The 21,529-nt window shown below is 41.7% G+C and overlaps 1 long non-coding RNA gene and 1 pseudogene across 2 annotated transcripts; one reads left to right on the top strand and one right to left on the bottom strand.

The window, feature by feature from the left end:
* The first annotated feature begins 257 nt into the window (after positions 1 to 257).
* LOC106559069 lies at positions 258 to 15,569 on the top strand. Of its 2 annotated transcripts, none has more exons than XR_005361733.1 (3): positions 258 to 394; positions 12,582 to 12,701; positions 15,064 to 15,569. It is a non-coding gene; the product is annotated as an uncharacterized LOC106559069 (long non-coding RNA). The 2 variants fall into 2 exon arrangements; XR_005361732.1 differs by lacking the exon at positions 258 to 394 and adding an exon at positions 11,271 to 11,471.
* Positions 15,570 to 16,561: 992 nt separating this feature from the next.
* Positions 16,562 to 16,943, bottom strand: LOC100856403 (annotated as a pseudogene).
* Positions 16,944 to 21,529: the final 4,586 nt, after the last annotated feature.

Raw genomic sequence — 21,529 nt, 5'->3', positions numbered from 1 at the left:
TATTCACCCTCTACTTGTAGGTTGTTTCATCATTTCCACAAGTCCTTTAGAGGTTGTGAAGTGTCAGAAAGTCTCATTGCTCTGTCAAAAGTCTAAGGATTTGGCCAGGAAATCTGGTGTGCTCCCGAGCATAAAGTAGATTGTAAAGTGGAAATTGGGCTGCTTATTTTCCTTAGGGTCTTGTTCATCTTGGAGCTACGTGTTCAAGGCATTGATTTGAGTACCGATATCGTGTGCTGATGTCAACAGAGGCCCCAGGGGCTGCAAACTGTGCAGCCTGCTTAGGATGTAGCTTCTCCACCATGGCACTGAAGTCACGGACAGGACATGGACGTGCTTGTGAGAAATGTGTGCTGAACCTGGCAGAGGGTGTGTTTTCCTTGTCATAAGATCGGTAGGTTTTGGATATTTTATTCCTTTCGTAAATCTCCCCGTATTATGTTGCCCTGTGGACTAGACTGTTCTATAATGGATAGACTTGATGCCGTTTGTCTGGGCTGCTTAGTGAAGAGATCTCTCGAGAGTTCTGGGCAGAGGCGGAGCCGTCAGAGGGAGAGACTGCTAACAGGGAACACACACTTTCAGGGTGCACCTGTCCCTCTCCGTGTGAATTGCAGCCTCAAGGTCTGCCAGTTAGACTGCTGGTGTCTCCCTTGCTGAATTTTTGTGATGTTCATAGTCAGCTTTGAGGTTGTTGCACTTGATACATCCATGTTTATTTTAATATTTCCGTACTGGGGAGCCAGACTGTGCCATTCATCATGCATTCTCAGTTCTAAGGATACATTTCCAGTGTGACATTTTTAAACAGAACCTTGTTGGAGTTGATGATCTTTACGTAGGCTGGGCACAGTCCCGTGAAGGGAATCATGTGGAGCAGCAATTCTGAATTACAGAGTGTTGGAGCTGGAGGCTCGTAAGGAAGAAAGGCTAAGTCATGTCCGAGAGCTGCTCTTAGTGGCTGAGCTGGGACTGGGGTCTTGTAGTCTAATTTCATCAGAATGTTTGCGCACCTACAGTGAAGGGGAAGTTATAAGGAGAGACGTAGCGATTTCTGGTGTAGTCAGGAAGATGAGATGCAGGATTATGTCCCAACTGGGGATGTTCTAGGGCTGTGGGAGGCATGTGTGAGGTCATGTGCCCCAGGGGGCACCACAGCGTGTGGGCTCAGAGTGCCCGGGCCCAATTCTCTGCCCACCTCTTGCTGACTGCGTTATTGGGAAAATTATTTGAACTCTGTGACTTTTGTTTTCCCAATTGTAAATTGGGATTGGGAATACCTTCTTTGGGGAGTTATTGTCAAGATTTGCAGAGACAACGCAGAGGAGGTCTGGGCATACTGCCCGGCACAGAGTAAATGCCCGTTTTCATTAGTTATTCTCATCAGTCGAGCTAATCCCCATTGCTCCTTCCTGCCTGGCTCTTCACTCACTCATTTCTTAGACCTTAAGCTTCCCCTCCAGGCTCTCGGTAAATAGATGGTACATCTCTCCCTGCCAGGCAGCTGTTTAGGTTCCGATGGCAGATGGCCAGCGTCCCCATGCCATTAACATCTGACAGTCTTTGTGAACAGAAGTGGCTTAGGTCTGTCTTGGCCAGCATGATCCACAGCACCAGACTCATGGTTTCCGTTGGCAGTTCCCGACACCGGGGTGGGGGTGGGGGTGGATGGGGTGGGGGGTGGTCTGGCCTCACTCCCGGGGGTGGAGGCAGGCTGGGGAAGGCAGGGAGCCAACAGGAGTCCCTGGAGCCTTGTTCTCTATGCCGCCTGCCAGTCCTCCTGGAGGCCCCAGCCTTAAGCCTGCTTATCTTTATCTTTCAGGGTAAATTCATTCAACAAACATGCCCAGCACTGTGCTCAGTGCCAAGGACACAAAAGCAAGGATGACGGAGTTCTTGTCTTTGAGTTGCCCAGGGACTAGTGAGCTGGATGCCTAGACAGCATGATAGGGCCAACAATCAGCCATGAACATTTAGTGGTGTTTATCATAGAGGGTCAAGTAGCACCTGCCACATCTGTGAGGCTGAGTGTAGTTCCAGCACTCTTCCTAGGGGGTCTTAGGTCCTTTTGTCCTCATTGCAGGCTATGGCATAGGTGCATCATCCTCACTTTTCAGGTGAAGAAGCTAAGCCTAGAGAGGTTAATGACCTGGCCAAAGTCACCCAGTCTGGCTGTGTGTTGTTGGAGTCAAAATTTGCACACTATGTCAGATGTACGAAACCCATGCTACTCATCTGTGCCCGAGCCCGTCTAGTCCTGGATGAGATTCCTGCTGATGGTAGCACACATTTAAGCATGTTGTCCATCTCCTCCAGCACTTTCCAGTTTAAAACAGTAATTTGAAGTTCAACACCTTATCTGGGCTCTTTTCTTCATCTTTCTCCTCCTTCCACCGACGCATCATCTGTAGTCCAGGAAGAGCTCACGTTACCTCCAGGTGTGCTGCTCTCCACTGGCTCCCGCTGGCTGAGAAGTGAGTTGGCCTGATATTTTGGTAATGGTCTGGGGTCTCTGCTCTGGTAAGAGTGGTCCTGATTCTTTGATAGTTGCACAGGCCCTGATGCTGATGTGTCTATAGCTGATCTGATTTAAGATCTGGTTTCTAGCACAGAATCTAGGGTCTATACAACTCCAAATCCTTTGTCTTGTCTCCCCTTCTCCCCTCTTCCCTAGGCAACTCTTCCCCACCTCAGCTTGGGCTGGTGCTGTGGGTCTTGTGTGTTTCAGCCCTGACCTGATATGACCCTGGGAATAGTGAGAGCATCCTACTCTCTTGCCAATTTGCACCTGGCAGCCAATGGCTTCCCACCAGCAGCTCCCTATGAGGCTCCCCCAAAAGTCGTCTGGGACTCTCTGGATCCTAAACTGTCTTGTTCAGTCAGCCAAGCCTGGCTATTGATCTGTAAGCAGACTTTTTGGAATTTAGAAAACGCTTTCTCTCTCCACAAGTCTGAATTGTTTGACTACAGACTCCAGAAGGTCAGCCTTGAGACTCCATGTAGACCAAGAATCTCTTTGTTCTAGGTAGTTTCTATTTGTTCATCTTGGATGAGTGACAACCCTCATGGTTGAACTTCAAGGGTAGAAAGGCTACAGGGGAACAAACCAGCATGATGAGGATGGAGACATATTAGAAGACTCATCAAAGAGATTGTTACCCCCTAAATACAGCAGAGGCAGTATTTCTATACAGTCTTTGTGTGCCCTGGTGCCAATCTTTATGTGTGATTGTCATGGGCCTTAAATACTGGACTGGGGGTGGGGTAGGTGGGGCATGCTTTAGAAAAGGTGACTTCAGCTTAGTCTAGAAGATGGAGGGTTATGCTAATCAGTTGAGTGGCATAGTGTTAGGGACAAAAGTGATAGCCTGGGGAATGGAATGTGGGAACGCCTAGCAGTTTGTGGAATTGCATGTATTCATTTATTCATTCATTAAGTGTATTTTGAGCAGGCACTCCTGCCATGCCTGGGCTCAGAACTGAGGATGGAATGGCACTGGTATCACAGCTGAAAATCTAGCAAGTTTTTCTCTTCCCATCCATGGGGCCACTGGGTGACCCTGGGAACTGTGGTGCAGTGTTTGCTATGAAGAGCCCAGGAGACTGGAGGTGACAGGGGAGATGGTTACTTCTGATTAGACAAGCAGAATTTGCCAAATTAGTGGACATAGGCAGATGTACCATTTCTGATGGAATTGGTTTAGGTCCGTGTCTCAGTTATCTCTAGCTGGTGAACGATCCTTCCTGCCCTGACTCAGTGGTTTAAAACAACAACTGTTTTATTATTTTACTCGATCCTGACTGACTTAGTGGGGTGGTCCTTCTGCTCCTTATCATATCAGCTGGGGCTACAATCAACCAGGGTCATGACTGAGCTGGCTAGTCCATGGGCAACTCAAGTGAATTCCTGCTGTTAAGAGTACAATCAGACCTTTAAACTGCTAACCAAAGCTAAGGAATGAATATTCTCGAATGCAAATGTGACCGTGGGCTGCAACGCTCCTCAGGACCTTGGAGAGAGGCTATACCTGCTTTGCAGCACTTTATAGCGTTGATTGCTGAATATTTAATTCGTTGGGAAAAAAAAAAGGCTTTTCATGTTCAGTTATTACTCTTGTCATCAGAATTCTATCACATACTTAGGTTTCATGCTTTGTAGGGTTTTAGAGTCATCTGTGGTTATGTATTGGAGGATTCAGTAGCATAGGCAGAAAGTAAGACAGGCTTCATATTATTAAAGACCTTTTAATATTAATATAATATTTCTTTGAGAGTTTGTGATAAGAATTGTCCTACACATTTCCCGTGGTAAGAATAAAATGAGACCAGCTATGTGAAAGTACTTTGCATACTATAATTATCTCTAATAATCACTCAATAAATGTACTGTATAGATTTTGTTTTCACTTGTGTGCTTTTTACATCATGTTTTGGTCCCTGAATGACATTTTCTTGGCACTTGGGGAGATCTATTGGCCAATTTGAGGTTGTACCAATTTCTGTAAAAAATTGACGATATTTCTAGATACAAATACCAAACAGCCTTTGAATTGCTTGAAGACTCAGGATTGATGCTGGCCATTTTCTTGCTACACTGCCCCACATTTTTCATCTATAAGATGTGAGTCAAAATCTAGGCTTCAAAGAGAAGTTGGAAAGCATTACGTGAACAATGGGCTAAAGCACTTTGCAAATATATAGCACTGAACAATTGTAGCACTTTACTTACTATTATTATCCCTCAAAACATCTTGGGGTGTAGTATACCAGTCTTGTTGTCTATAGATCGTTTCAACTTCTCAAGAGATATCAGGGAATTTCTTCTTAACACTGAGGTTTATTAAGGTACAGCTTTATTTCCCCATCTTATGACAATACAGGATGTATTATTTCAGCTACTACTAACTTATAAAAATGTTGTTCAATTACACTTGTCTTAGCCTAAGTGAATGTACATCATTATGTTATATACACACAATTTGTAAAATAGTTGTCAGCTACAAACATTATCCTATACATTGAAGTTAGCAATGGGAAAATGCTGTTGTCACAGAAAATTGGACTCTGAAAATAGATAAATGTTCAGATGTTTACTTTTGAAATAGGAAGCATTCATCTTGTGACATTGACTTACAGTAGCTCTATTTCCATCATGAAAGTGCCAGGCAGGCAGTTATTGTCCTTGAAGAATATAAGAACTTCATCAGTACAGAAATAGTCTTTCCATTAAATGCCAGATATATTCCAAAGTCCTAGATGCCAATTCAACCTCTTGATATAAATTTTTTAAAATTTACATACTCTTTTGATACATACATAGTGTAAGCAATGATACAAAATTCAGAAGGTTCTAAAGAGAATAAAATGAAATATCCCCCTGCTCCCCTATCCTGCAGCCATCCCAGCCCCATCCTTGGAAACAAATGATAATAATTTCCTTTCTTGTGTATACTCCATCGATATTTTATGCATCTATAAGCATGTATCTATATCTTTCTTTTCTTTCCCAAATTGTGTCTCCTGCCCCCACACTCATTTCAGATGTATCTCAGAATGAGACTCTATTTGGAGATAAGGCCTTCACAGTGGTGATTAGGATGAAATGAGGTTGTATGGGTGGGTCTTAATCCCCAGTGAAGGTTGTTCTTATAAGAAGAGATTAGGACCTGGGCACACACAGAAGGGAGACCATGTGAAGGCCAAGGGGGTCCTACAAACCAAGGAAAGAGGTTCAGAAGAAACCAATACTGTCAATACTTTTTTTTTATAATAAATTTATTTTTTATTGGTGTTCAATTTGCCAACATACAGAATAACACCCAGTGCTCATCCTGTCAAGTGCCCCCCTCAGTGTCTGTCACCTATTCACCCCCACCCCCCACCCTCCTCCCCTTCCACCACCCCTAGTTCGTTTCTCAGAGTTAGGAGTCTTCATGTTCTGTCTCCCTTTCTGATATTTCCCACACATTTCTTCTCCCTTCCCTTATATTCCCTTTCACTATTATTTATATTCCCCAAATGAATGAGAACATACAATGTTTGTCCTTCTCCAATTGACTTACTTCACTCAGCATAATACCCTCCAGTTCCATCCACGTTGAAGCAAATGGTGGGTATTTGTCATTTCTAATGGCTGAGTAATATTCCATTGTATTAATAAACCACATCTTCTTTATCCATTCATCTTTCGATGGACACCTGCAACGTGAAAATAAAAGGTTGGAGAACCATTTACCATTCAAATGGTCCTCAAAAGAATGCAGGGGTAGCCATCCTTATATCAGATAAACTAAAATTTACCCCGAAGACTGTAGTGAGAGATGAAGAGGGACACTATATCATACTTAAAGGATCTATCCAACAAGAGGACTTAACAATCCTCAATATATATGCCCCGAATGTGGGAGCTGCCAAATATATCAATCAATTAATAACCAAAGTTAAGACATACTTATATAATAATACACTTATACTTGGTGACTTCAATCTAGCTCTTTCTATCCTCGATAGGTCTTCTAAGCACATCTCCAAAGAAACGAGAGCTTTAAATGATACATTGGACCAGATGGATTTCACAGATATCTACAGAACTTTACATCCAAACTCAACTGAATACACATTCTTCTCAAGTGCACATGGAACTTTCTCCAGAATAGATCACATACTGGGTCACAAATTGGGTCTGAACCGATACCAAAAGATTGGGATCATCCCCTGCATATTCTCAGACCATAATGCCTTGAAATTAGAACTAAATCACAACAAGAAGTTTGGAAGGACCTCAAACACTTGGAGGTTAAGGACCATCCTGCTAAAAGATGAAAGGGTCAACCAGGAAATTAAGGAAGAATTAAAAAGATTCATGGAAACTAATGAGAATGAAGATACAACCGTTCAAAATCTTTGGGATGCAGCAAAAGCAGTCCTGAGGGGGAAATACATCGCAATACAAGCATCCATTCAAAAACTGGAAAGAACTCGGTGTTCTGCCAATACTTTGATCTCAGATTTCTAGCCTCTAGAACCGTGCGAAAGTTTCTGTTGTTTTAGCCACCCAGGTGTGATATTCCTTACAGCAGTCTTAGCAAACCAACACACCCCTTCCTTTTACAAACTGCCAGCACACAACGCTCACTTTGCTGTGCCTTCCTTTTCACTTAGTGTATTGTAAAGAAGTACATAAAAGCTTCCTACTTCATTTTTTTTTGTATAAATACATGGATTCTTTTTATTGTATGGACTTAGCATAATTTATTTGACCACTCTCCACTGATGAACATTTAGATTATTTCCAGTATTTAAAAACAACACTGCAATGAGCACTGGGTGTTATAGTATATGTTGGCAAATTGAATTTAAATAAAATATTAAAGAATTAAAACAATACTGTAGATAAAAAAATAAATAAATAATCTTTTACATAACTAATTTCACACATGGACAGGTATATCCATGCAATCAATTTCTAGAAGTGGTATTGAGACAAGGAAACTGAAAGCACTTTATGAAAGTCTGCTTTTCTGCTACTTCTATTCTTGCTAAGACCTACACCCCTCCTTACACATGCCTTACACAACAGATAATGAATGTCCTCCTCCTAAAGGTCAAGGTGTTAATGATTTTTTTGGAGTGTTCCAGCACAGTAGATAATGCCTGAGGGGTGACTTGGGTGGGTAGGGTCATCATAAATGTTTTCCAAGACCACAGACTCACGGAGACCCTGGCTCCAGGGCATGAGTATCTTATGGAGGACACCCAAACACTTCTTCCTGGATGCCTCAGAGGACGCATGCACTGGACCACAATCCTCAATAAAAACCCCCAGACCCCAAGCAAAGACTAGACTCACTCTTTTTTCCTTTGTGAGCCTCCTGGACACTCTGTGTTTATTCATACTCTCTCTGTCTTCAATAAACTCTTTCCTTGCTTCCTCTTGACTTGCACTTGATTTCTATTTGCATGGAGCCAAAGACTTCCTTGGCTCGTCTTGGGGGACACCCTCTGGGTCCTCGGGCCCAGCCAGCCTGCATCAGTATTGATGGGCTTATGGGCATGTGCAGTAACATTTTTTACAGTCATTGATGGTTTGTCTTTCCTAGAGTATAGAGATTTGTGTGCCTCATAGAAGTACTGAGGGTAGTAGTAGTTTACGCTCCACTCCCTCCACAGTCTGTGTCTTGCCTTGGGAAGTATCATCTTGCATTTCTCTCATTATGAGTGGGGTTGAGCATCTTTTCATAAATTTAAAGGGTATTTGTATTTCATATTTTGGTTAAGCTTCTTTTCCTACAAAGCTTTTTTTTTTTTTTTTTTGGTATGGTAGATATCTTTATTTGTTAGAAAAATAGTCATTTTCAGTGACACAAGTGGCAAGCATTCCCTCAGTTTTTTTTTAATTTTTTTTTAATTTTTATTTATTTATGACAGTCACAGAGAGAGAGAGAGAGAGGCGCAGAGACACAGGCAGAGGGAGAAGCAGGCTCCATGCACCGGGAGCCCGACATGGGATTCGATCCCGGGTCTCCAGGATCGCTCCCTGGGCCAAAGGCAGGCACCAAACCGCTGTGCCACCCAGGGATCCTTATTCCCTCAGTTTTATTGGCCTTTTTATATATTGCTTCTGAGGTCATGTCAAAAAAATTTTAATGTAATTAGATTTATTATTTCCTGTTTTAATGATACAATGGCTTCTGATTCCAAATACACGGAGTTAGGTCAAACTTTGGAGATAAGGATACCACCCTCCACAAGACTGCCCTCACTTCAGACACCAGCCTCTATTCAGGCTCCCCAGGATCACTGGGCTTCAGTTCTGACCATGGGGCTGCAAGTTTGGGTGTTTCCACTACCCCTGCTGGTTGAATAATTCACCAAAACACCTCACAGAAGTCAGGGAAGGGCTGTTCAATTTTATAATTTCAGTTTTGTTATAGCAAAAAGGAAACAAATTAGAACCAGCCAAAAAAAATAAATAAATAAAAAAGAGAGAGAGAGAGAGACACCTAGGGTGAAGTCTGGGAGGGTCCTAAATGTGAAGCTTCTGGTGTCCTCTCCCTGTGGAGTCAGGATTCATCACCCTTCTGGCACATCAGTGTGTGACAATATGTAGAGTACTGGCAACTAGGGATGCTCACCTGAATGTTGATGTCCAATGGGGTTTTTTTTTTTTTTTTTAAGATTGATTGATTGATTATTTGAGAGAAAGAGAGAATCTCCAGCAGACTCCCACCAAGTGTGGAGACAGACACAGGGCTCCATCTCAACAACTCTGAGATCATGGCCTGAACTGAAACCAAGAGTTGGACGCTAAACTGACTAACCCACCCAGGTACCCCTGTCTAGTGTTCTTAATTGGAGTTTCACTATTAATTGAATCATTGGCCACTTCACTGAACTCAATCTCCAGCTCACCTGTCCCTTCCTGGGGAGTTGGGTTGATATCACGTGGCTCAAAGCCCCAGCCCTCTAATCACTAGCTGGTCTTCCTATATAACCAGCTCCCCTCAGAGTCATGTCCTTACTATAAACCCTCAGAGTCCACCATGAATAAGAGACATTCTTATTATTTGGGAATCTCCAAGGTTTTAGAGCTTATTTCCCAGGAACCAGAGGCAAAGACCAGCCAAATTCCTCATCACCCAGGATACAGATTCTGGATTTTGTATCATACGTAGAAAGTTCTTCCCTTTTTAAAGATTATTACAAAACTAAATTGCTCCAGAATTTCTACTACAACCTGATTATTCCATTTTTTCCCCAAAATATGTTTTTTGATCCATTTGGAACTTATCCTAGCTTATAGAATAAAGATTTAGCTTATTTTTTTCTAGACAGTTGTCTTAAAACATTTATTAAATAAACTATTTTTCTTCCGCTGATTGAAATGCCAGCCTTATGATATACCAAATTCCTGTATGGATCTAGACCTATTTCTTAATCTCTTAGGGTGTTCCATTGATCTATTTTTTATGTGTTCATACTGCACAGTTTGAATTATTACAGTTTTATAATTTATTATTTCAAATTAATATTAATAGTAAATTTCTGTAAACTTCTACAAAGCATTCTTTTGGAACAGATTTAAAATAAAATGCCAATTAGAGGTAAGATACCAATATAGCTGTCAGGTAAGTTGCCAGGATGTAATTGATCTGGCTTCTGAGCCATTTAGCAGCTTAGAGTAGGAATTGCTTCCAATTAATTCAGGCCCCTTTTATGCCAGAATTGAAGGTTACTCACCAAACTGTGTGCCATACTTTTGCCTTTTATGAGAAATCATTCAATCACATGCACAATTCTCACTGCATTGGAAATAGCCCAATGAACTGTAGCTTCTGTTCTTCCCCAGTGCATCAGAAGCACTGGCTTTCTCAATAGCCAGTTGTTGAATGGGTTGAGCACACACTTTCCTCATGCTTTCTGCCTCCTGCCCATCATGATCCCTGGGTGAAGTCAGCCACTTGCTCCCAGCAGACTCAATGGGCTTCCTTCTGCTCCTAACCAAGGTGAATCTAAGTCAGCCAGTCTAACCCCGGCCCAGGGTTGGAAGGACCTAGTTCTTTGTGGTCAACTCTGGTATTTTCACTTTCACACTGGATTTTTCCTCCAGACTAGGCAAAGAAAATTGGTGGAACAGACCACATACTTGTCTCTCTCATAGGTAAAAGTGAAGGATTGTGAGCTTGTCTGTGAATAGGGCACAAATTTTAGATCTTGCTTCTGTAGCATCAGCTGAGAAGATGAACTTTCAGAGTTCCCAATAAGGTTGTCCAAATGTCTGCCTTATCCTATCTTTCCATCTTATTTAATCTTTATATCCATCAGCATTTAAAGGCATGTAATGTGTTCTTCAATAGAAAACTATGGAAGTCCTATTTATTTATACATGTATTTATTTATATCAGACGAGGGTCAAATCCATCTACTGCTGAGCACTGTGTGATGGAGATGGAGGGGGTAACAGATAACAGAGGACCTCAGGTTTCAGAAAGCCTTTGAGGGATGAGGAGGTGAAGCATTAAGCCTGTACTTTTCATGGGAAAAACTGAGTTAAGAGAACTCAGGCTGTAAAGTGAATCCATAAGAACCTGTAAACCTTTGATGTTTTATTTCTCACTGTCCAGAAAGGACTTGAGGTGGTTTAAGTTTTATTGACATTTAAAAAAAAAAACTCTAGTAAAGTAGTATATTCACAAATATAAAAATCAATAAAATGTTATTATACATTAAATTAGTAATAACAGCTATTAAATGTTTGAACACAGGTTTCACCCTGCAGTCTGAAAGTGAAGCATTCCTATGACTTCCCTAAGCCAAAATGGTGTAAAGCAAAGAAGCAATTACCATTAATTTATACAGAAAAATTTGGAGTATTTCTGGATCTCTCTTTTCTGATTCCTTAGAACACATCTTGTTAAGGAGTGTACCAGATAAATCTAAGTACAGCATGGATGCTCACAGATAGCTCAAAGGTATGATGCTGGACACTGAGATGTTCTTTCCAGGGAAAGAGCTGGGAGGGGCCAGCCCTGCTGCTTGGGGTTGGTGCTGCCTCAGTAATGGCTGATTGCAAAACAAATGCTGAATGCTATTTTTGCTCTTTGCCTTTTTAGGTAAAAGCAAAAAATCTCTTTGGGTTTCTTCCAGTTAGCAAAAACATGTACTAATGTAGGTCTTTTGAAAAAGCCATGTGGTATAATGTGAATTTTTGCAAAACGGGGGACACCTGTATCTGTTTCCCTGAGGCAGAATGATTCATAAATATGAAGCCTTTTTATTATCGCAGGCACAGCAAAGACAGATAAGAAATGTGCTAAAGTTTTTGGCTTATAAATTCAAATGGTATGATGTAGAACAAGTGGAAAGGAGAAAAGTTGGGTGGAGTAGATATTATTGTAGGGTCTCTGGTGGCTGTCTTCTGGGCCATGACCAATCTAGCACCTGGAAACTAGTTGCCTGGTCCCTCCCTGGAGACTGCCCTCTACTCGCAGAAGACTGCCTCCCCTGAGATGATACCTCACCCCCTCCCTGAGGAGGTAGCTAGTGGCCAGTGACTGGCTAATGTGGGATACACAAGCCCTGCCTCCTTGCCTCAGTTTGGGCTCTAAAAGGCTGTCCCAGCTCCCCTTGGGACAGGCTGAAGCTGCAGTTTCCAATGCAGTAAGAGTGAGCTTCTCTTCCAGCCCCTACTCCCGCCTTTCTTCTGGAAATTAGCTAGAACAGGAGAAAGATCCTGTCCCAAGGAACTTCCCAGAGCTCATGACAGGGCCAGGAGACCCAGTATCAGAAAGTATGACATGGATAGTTGGTGACCCAGTCATAGTAGTTCATGGAAACTGACCTTGGAGGGTGTGGTAGGCAGGGTTCTAAGATTGCCACCCCCCATTCCCAGCCCTGGGTGGATGTACATCTTCTCCCAGCTATTCAAACACCCATCTAGGAACTGTTGTGTTGGCACTTTGTAAATGTGATTAAGTTTCCAGATCAGTTGGTGTCAAGATAGGGAGATTATCTAAAGGTGAACATGCTATCTAATCACATGAGCCCTTTAAAAGCATAGATTTTTTTCCATCTGGTTACAGAGAGGGAAGTCAGAAATTTGAAGCATATGAAGGATCTGATGTGCTCTTGCTGGCCTGAAGATGGAGAAGCATCTCTGTCAAGGACATGGATGACATCTAGATGCTGAGAGCCACTCCCAGGTAAGAGCCAGCATGGAAGCCAGGACCTTGGTCCCACAACCAAAAGGACTTGAATTCTGCCAACAAGAAGAATGATCTGGGAAGTAAATTTCCCCCAGAGCCTCCAGACAAGAACTGCCTGGTCAACACCTTGATTTTAGCCTTACCCTGAGCAGGAAGCCAGCCATGTCATGCAGGACATAAATGAGTGAGCTAATAAATGGGTGTTGCTTTAAGTCACTTAAGTTTGTGGCAGCTTGTTCTGTATGCAGCAATAGTAATACAGGGACAGCCTGAGTGGCTCAGCGGTTGAGCACCTGCCCCTGGTTCAGGGTGTGATCCCAGGGTCTCAGGATCGAGTCCCACATTGGGCTCCCTGCAGGGAGCCTGCTTCTCCCTCTGCCTGTGTCTCTGCCTCTCTATCTCTCATGAATAAATAAATAACATCTTAAAAAAAAAAAGGAAAACTAATACAGGGGGACAATGCCGATAAGCTCCTCCCACTGCACAAAACTGCATTTAAGTGGGTCCATTTGATAGTATTATGTCCTGGGAGAAGAGGGGAGGAGTCCTTTGAATGTGCCTAGCCCTGCACTCAAGAAAAAGAGGAACAGGAGGCCTTAACAGACTTTGGAGGAAAAAAAAAAAATCCTCATTGGGTCTGATTAAATTTATCTAAGACTAGATCAAGTTTGCAAAAAAGAGACAGAATAAGGACTCAAGTTAAAAATTAGTGTGAGATCTAAAAAAATAAAACACCTAAGAGAAAACACAGGCAGTAGTCTCTTGGACGTCAGCCTTAGCAACATTTTTATGGATCTGTCTTCTCAGATAAATAGAATAAAAGTAAAATTAAACCACTGGAACTACACCAAAATAAAAAGATTTAGCACAGCAAAGAAAATCTTCAACAACAAAAAAAAGGCAACTCACAGAATGGGAGAAGATATTTGCAAATGATAAATCTGGTAAGGGGTTAATATCCAAAATATGTAAAGAACTTCTACAACTCAAGACCAAAAGAACAAACAATTTGATTTTAAAATGGGCAGAGGACCTGAATAGACATTTTTCCAAAGAAGACATCCAGATGGCCAACAGGCACATGAAAAGATACTCAACATCTCTCATCATCAGAGAAATGCAAATCAAAACCACAATTCACCTCACTCCTGTCAGAAAGGCTAGTACCAAAAAGATAAGAAATAAGTATTGATGAGGATGTGGAGAAAGAGAATACTTGTGCTATCTCTATTGGTGGAAAATAAGTTGGTGCAGCTACCGTAGGAAACAGTATGAAAGTCACTTAAAGGGATCCCTGGGTGGCGCAGCGGTTTGGCGCCTGCCTTTGGCCCAGGGCGCGATCCTGGAGACCCGGGATCGAATCCCACATCGGGCTCCCGGTGCATGGAGCCTGCTTCTCCCTCTGCCTGTGTCTCTGCCTCTCTCTCTCTCTCTCTGTGACTATCATAAATAAATTAAAAAAAAAAATTAAAAAAAAAAAAGAAAGTCACTTAAAAAATTAGAAATACAATATGATCTAACAATGTCACTCCTTGGTATTTATCCAAAGAAAAGGAGAATACTAATTTGAAAAGAAATAAGCACTCCTATGTTAATTGTAGCATTGTTTACAGTAACCAAGATATGGAAGCAATGCAAGTGTCCATTGATAGGTAAGTGGTTAATTAAAGTAGGTGTGGTATATACACAATGGAATAGTATTCATGCATAAAAAAGAATAAGATCTTGCCATTAGCAACAACATGGTTGGACTTCAGGGTATTATGCTAAATGAAATAAGTCAGACATAGAAAGACAAATACCACATGATTTCACTTACATGTGTAATCTAAAAGACAAAACAAGTGAAGAAACAGACAGAAAACCAAACAGACTCTTCAATACAGAGAACAAACTGGTGGTTGCTGTGTTGGGGGAGTGGCAAATGGGTGAAATAGATGAAGGGGAGTAAGAGTACAAACTTCCAGTTATGATATAAACAGATCTTGGAGATGAAAAGTACAGCCTAGGGAATATAATCAATAATATTATATAATAATGTTGTATAATGTGACAGATGGTAGCTTCAGTTATTATGGTGGGCACTAAATAATGTATAGAATTATCAAATCTGTATGTTGCACACTTCAAAATAACATTGTATGTCAACTACACTTCAATAATAAATAAAATAATAATTAGTAAAATGAAGTTACATTTTTACACTTCTGAGTCCATGATATGTGAAATTTCTACTTACTGTGATTTGCATTTGGTTGTTAAAAGTGTTTAAGATTTAAAAAAAAAAAGTGTTTAAGACTTTCCTTACCCTGTAAATTTCTACAGGACACAATGATACATTTATCTTGTCCTGTTGCAGGCTATTCACATGCTAAGAAGGATTTCCCCATGCTCCCAGATCTTCGCTGAAATATGGATTAAAAGACTAAGAGAAACATCTACCAACTGCAACACATGAACCTGATTCAAACAAACTTTAAAAAAAAAAGTTATGAGATAATGGGGAAATTGGAACCCTGGTTGAATAGTTTACAGTGTTAAGAAAAATTATTGTTAATTTTCAAAGGTGTGATAATGGATATATACGTGCTTGGATGTAATCACACATAATGAAAGATTTATGGATGAAATAATATAATGTCTGAGATAATGTCTGAATAATCACGTGTGGGGCTGGGGGATTAAGTTCATAGCAGACACAAGTTTGGTCATGAGTTGATGGCTGTTGAATTTTGGGTAATGGGCACGTGGAGTTTCATTATATTCATTCATTATGACAAAATATTTATTCTTTTTTATTTTGTGTATTTGAAACTTTGCCTTAAAAGAAAAGAAGGCCATGTTGGTCCCATTCTGGTTTTGGTGACTGACATCACAGGCAGTCTGCTCCCTGCTGGGTGCAGGGCTCCTCTGAGGGCTGCCTCTTTGCCAAGCAGAAGCTGTTCCAGGTATGGCCTTTCCCTTGCTCCTTTCATTCCTCTCAAGGTGTCTTGGCAGAAATTCTACTGCTCTTCTTTTATATCATCTCTATTTCTGAACTCCACCTCATGCTTTTCCTAATTATTCCCAACAAAGAGAAACTTGAAATTCACGTATGCTGCTGCTGCACATCTTGTTGCTGAAATGGCTTACAGAAATAGCCCAAAGAGCAGAATTTGTGGCAAGGAAAGCATCTGGGGAAAGATTTCTGCTTTATTTTTCTTTAAAATAAGGATATTTAGCACAGGTCTCAGGAAACACATAGTGAACCACATTTCATTTTCCTATTAATTATATTTGAGCTGAGACACAGAAGTAAAAAAAAAAAAATTTCCTTTTTTTTAACAAGAAGTTTTTAATTCAACAACAAAGATGCATAACTTGATGGGAAACTATCTAGAAAACTATCATTTCCTTTAGAGTAATTTATCTCTACTTAATGTTACCTTGTGCTACATATAACAGCTACATACAAAAAATTGTAAAATCACCCTTGGTTTTACAATGATAAGTGAAAAACATTAAAATTCTCCAATTGAGCAAAGTATAGAAGAATTTTTATATGGGTTTTTTGTTGTTGTTGTTGTTGTTTTTGTTGTTGTTAAAGATTGATAGCAAAATAATTTTACTGGAATGCAAAGATAAGAAAGAACTAAAGGAGTGCGCCACAAATGGAGAAAGGGAATATTTCCATAGAGGCATTTCTCTCCATCCCATTTCCATTTGATTTCGATCAAAACATATCATTGTCCATTTACTAAAAAGCAACAATGAAAACCAGAATGCTTATGCATATACACCAATTATTTTCTGTGCAACAAAAGAATGGGGAGAGGGGAAATGAAAGAATAGAGAAAACTATACCATACGATACAATACTAGTCAGGGTGTGGCGGAACCAAATTGTGGTTTTCTAACTGGGAATGTCTTCTTAGTCTGGAGGAACAGAGTTCTGTAGTGAAGTAGTAGACTCCCTTTTTAGGAGACACCTCCGTCTGCTGCTGGAACACAATTGCATGTTCTTCATCCATTTCCAACTGGGCAGGTATGTCTGTTTAATGGATTGGCTGCTTGTCAAATCAGAATCTGATCTGCCTCACTGACAAATCCTATCATTCACAACAGGCTTTTATCAGTTTATGAAGTAGTGTATGCCTCCTAATCCTAAACTGCACTACAGAAACATCCTGACCTGCTATCTTCAAATTAATGAACGTAGTTCTCAGGCTTAACTCATTTCTTGGGCTCTTCATTGGCCATGGTGAGCCCCAAGGTCTCCTGAGCTGCAGCTTACAAAGAAGGTACCAGGTTGGCACTGAAAGGAGGATGGGCAGTGGCCAAAAAAGCATTTTCTGAAATAAAAAATAAGTCCCTTAGAAGTATAAATTTAATTTGTTTAGAACCTACTAGACCAGCGCAGGAGAAAATCTTTATCATGAGTTTATTTCCAGTTTATTAATTGTGAAATACCTGAGACTTAGCTAGAGAAGTCTCAAACTCCCAGGTAACTGACATACCTGTGTAAGAGAAAGCTCTTAGCTGGGCAAGGCTTCCCAATACAGCCTGAAGAGCAAGAACAGCCCAAAGAGCATCAAAAAAGTGTAAAAGACTTGAGAATGAAGTTAACAAAACAGAAGGTCGACTCGGAAAACTACAAAACATTGTTGAAAGAAATTAAGGAAGATCTGAATAAATGAGACGATATCTCAGGTTGAAGGATCGGAAGACTTAATGTATTGTCAAGATGACAGCACTCCCTGCAGTGATCCATAGAGTCATTCGCTGCCATCCTTATCAAAATTCTAGCTGAGTTCTTTGCAGAGATTCACATGAGGATCCTAAAACTCATATGGAAACACAAAAGACTCAGAAGAGCCAAAACATTCTTTAAAAAGAAGAGCAAAATTAGAGGACTCATTTCTTAAAATAAAAACTGATTTTAAAGCTACAGTAATCCAGACAGCATGCTACTAGCAGAAAGACAAACATATAGGTCAATAGAATAGACACATTTGCAGTTAACTGATTTTCAGTGGGTCTCAGGGCCATTCCATGGGAAAAAGACTAGTCTTTTTGATAAATTGTTCTTGGATAACCAGATAGTCACTTGTAAAAAAATGCAATTAGATGATGTACCATATACCACATACAGAAATTAACCCAAATGGATTTTTAAAAATCCCATTCTAAAACTATAACACTCTTTATAGGTATAAATCCTTGTCACTTTGGATTAGGTAATGATTTCTTAGGTATGACACCTAAAGCATAAGCAACCAAAGAAAACATTGGCAAATTGAACTTTATCAAAGTTAAAAACTTTTGTGGGGATCCCTGGGTGGCGCAGCGGTTTGGCGCCTGCCTTTGGCCTAGGGCGTGATCCTGGAGACCCGGGATCGAATCCCACGTCGCTCCCGGTGCGTGGAGCCTGCTTCTCCCTCTGCCTGTGGCTCTGCCTCTTTCTCTCTCTCTCTCTCTGTGTGACTATCATAAATAAATAAAATTAAAAAAAAAAAAACTTTTGTGGTTCAAAAGACACCATCAAGAAAAGTAAAAAACAACAACAAAAAACCCCTACATAATGGGAGAAAATATTTGTGAATCATATATCTGATAAAGCATTGATACTTAGAATATATAAAGAACTGTTACAATTTAATAATAAAAAGACATATAACCCAATTTAAAAATAGGTGAAGGATCAGAGTAGACATTCTCCAAAGAAGATATGCAAATAACCAAGAAGCACATGAAAAAACGTTCAACACCATTAGCCATCAGGCAAGTGCAACTCAAATTGCAGTGAGATACACTTCACACATACTAAGATAGCTATAATCACAAGGACAGATTGCTTTTTTGACCACTGCCACATGCCTCCCAAAAAGTGTCGGCAAAGTCATGGAGTGTTGACCCTCCAGCGTTGCTATTAAGAATGTAAAATAATGCAGCTGCTGTAGGAAATAGGTTGGCAGTTTCTCAAATGGTCAGATATAGAGTTACCATATGACCTCCCAATTTTACTCCTAGGTATATACCCAGGAGAAATGAAAACAAAGGTCTACACAAAGACTTGTATATGAATGTTTGTTGTAGCCTGGGGCTAGGTGACCCTTTCTGAGATGGTTTGTCACAGGGCAGGCTATTGGCTGATAGCTCAGCTGGGTCCGTGGTCCTGAGAACTTGGTCCTTTCTCCATGAGCTCCTCCATGGGCTGTTCTGCTTTTTTGTGTTATGGTGACTGGTTTCCAAGAAGGAGAAGGGGCATCCCAAGAGACTGGAAGCAGAAGCTGCTGGTTTCTTAGGGCCTGGATCTGGAAACTGTTACCATTACCTCTGTTACATTTTATTGGTCAAGCAGTCGCAGAGCCTGGATTCAAGAGTAGGGGACATTGACCTCCACTCTTGATGGGAAGCATGTTAAAATTTTGATGACATGTTTTATAACTGCCACACCCCATAGTAATTTCCAGAGCTGGGATATTAATCCAGGTATGTCTGAATCATAAAGTTCAAAGTCATAAAAACTCTGCTTTAGATTTCAGATAGGAGGGAGTGGCAGACCCTTCCCTATCAGGAGCAGGGATGGAAGAGTGGGAAAGCTATTTAAAAATTTTTAGTTGGGGGACACCTGGGTGGCTCAGCGGTTGGGCATCTGCCTTTGGCCTACGGTGTGATCCTCGAGTCCCGGGATCGAGTCCCACGTCAGGCTCCCTGCATGGAGCCTGCTTCTCCCTCTGCCTGTGTCTCTGCCTCTCTCTCTCTCTGTGTCTCTCATGAATAAATAAATAAAATATTTAAAAAATATATTTTTAGTTGGTTTTAGGAGGGGTGTTGCTGTTTTATTACCCTGCTCGTAATCATGACCATTTTGGAAAAAAAAAAAACCAACTATTTGCAGTATTTATGGCAAATTTCAATGATGTCATTTTAATGCTGAATATCTGAAGATGGGAAGGTCAGAGACGAGGCTATTAAAAGAACAAACAGAAGAAGGGCTTGTTTCCCTTTTAGCAACAGATCTGAAGACAGGACTTGCCATGAACAAAAAGAGCTCTGTCTATGCTTTGGTTTTGAAGGAGAAGAACAGTCTCTTTACAGTGGGCATGTCTTAACTCAACACCACATTACTCAGCTGGGCTTTAATCCTAGGGCTACAATCAAACCATTCAAAACCCCATCATTATACCTGACAGATGGGGCATGTGCCAGCGTGATTCAGACCTCGTAGCACATCAAAATGGGAAGTCAGGGCTTTGTTCAACTGTTGGTTTTACGATGCAAATAGAATCCAGGCTCTTTCCTATTTTATTCTGTTATTGTTCCCCCAAGGTTTTCCCCAGAGGATAGAGAAATTCCAGCCATTGCCCTCATTTGCTTTGGGCATCTTGGATTTTGATACCATTACAGATGAAGATTTGCATAAATCCCAGCTGCTAAAAGGCTGGCTTAAGTGAATACGTGGTAAGTAGGATCTTGGTGCCTGGATGAGACCAGGTGCCTGGGAGTGAAGCTGACACAACTGTGTGTGGGACTGGAGCATCGTTACCAAAACAATGCACTGAGTAGGTCCCGAGGTTTTTCTCGTGGTGCTAACAAGGAGAAAACAGTCATTTTTGCAAACCACTGAGCTTATTTTCCAGAGTCAGACATCCTTACTGGGATTCCTAAGAGCTGTTATCCTGGGCCAACTGGAACGACCTCACTTTCAGCTGGGCATAGGCTCTATCTGCCGCAACGCTGCCCCCGGGGTCCCGGTCCTCTGAGTGGTCCACGTATAAGGGCTCTGTGACGGCCATTCACAGGAGTGGCCTGCAGTCTTGGGAGAAGGACAACTGTGTAAACAGGCGGTTCTACTAAAGGAACAGGCAAAAATCTGCTTCGTGAGCTGATTTTCTGGAAGGAATTGTCTCCTTTGGACGAGAAAGGACAAGGAATCTGGCATGGGACAGAATGGCCACAGGGCCCAGAGAGAAGTTTTTTCTTTCTGCAGTGTCCTGCCCTGAGGGCTCAGGCAACTACCAACAACCTTCCCAGCATCTTTGCCTGGCCGGGCTGTTCAGCAATTTGCTGCTGCTTTGCACAGGCTGGAACCCTTCCGTCCCTAATGGACCAGAAGCCATTAGCACCATCGATCGCTGGCCAGGATGCAGCCCCAGCCCCTCCCTGGGTGGTTTATGATCTCAGTGCTGAGACAGAGCACCGACGGACTGTCTTCCCAAGATGCGGTCCGGGCGGCGCTAGGATTCTTTCAACACGAGCCTTTAAATCAGGAGCAGAGACCCCAGAGGTTGAAGCATTATAAAAAGTTAGGCAGGGTTTGAGGCTGACAATTTGACATCAGTGCCGGTCTGAGGCTGCACACTTGGAAAAGCAGCTGAACACTTTAAGGGGACAGGGCTGGCGGAATGGGAACCATCGGAAGAACAAAGTTTTGGTTGAGTGGTATCCTTTCATCTCTGGGGAAGTCAGGGTCAGGAGTAAAGGCTTAAGGTCCCTGTGACTCTCACCTCCTCCCTGTGGCCTTTGCCTTCTGCTTCTTCCAGAGGATGGTTTGTTTGCCTGGTGCCTCCAGTCAACCCTGTGGTTCCAGCAGCAATCTCACCCAGGGGCTTTAGAGATCAGAGGTTTCCTTGGGGTGCTGGTGGCAGGGGGTGACTGGTTTTTTTTTTTTAATTTTTATTTATTTATGAGAGAGAGAGAGAGAGAGAGAGAGGCAGAGACATAGGCAGAGGGAGAAGCAGGCTCCATGCACCGGGAGCCCCATGTGGGATTCGATCCTGGGTCTCCAGGATCTCGCCCTGGGCCAAAGGCAGGCGCCAAACCGCTGTGCCACCCAGGGATCC

Source organism: Canis lupus, chromosome 7 (genome assembly GCF_011100685.1).
Source record: "Canis lupus familiaris isolate Mischka breed German Shepherd chromosome 7, alternate assembly UU_Cfam_GSD_1.0, whole genome shotgun sequence".
Classification (NCBI taxonomy): domain Eukaryota; kingdom Metazoa; phylum Chordata; class Mammalia; order Carnivora; family Canidae; genus Canis; species Canis lupus.
This window is presented reverse-complemented; position numbering and strand designations above follow the sequence as displayed.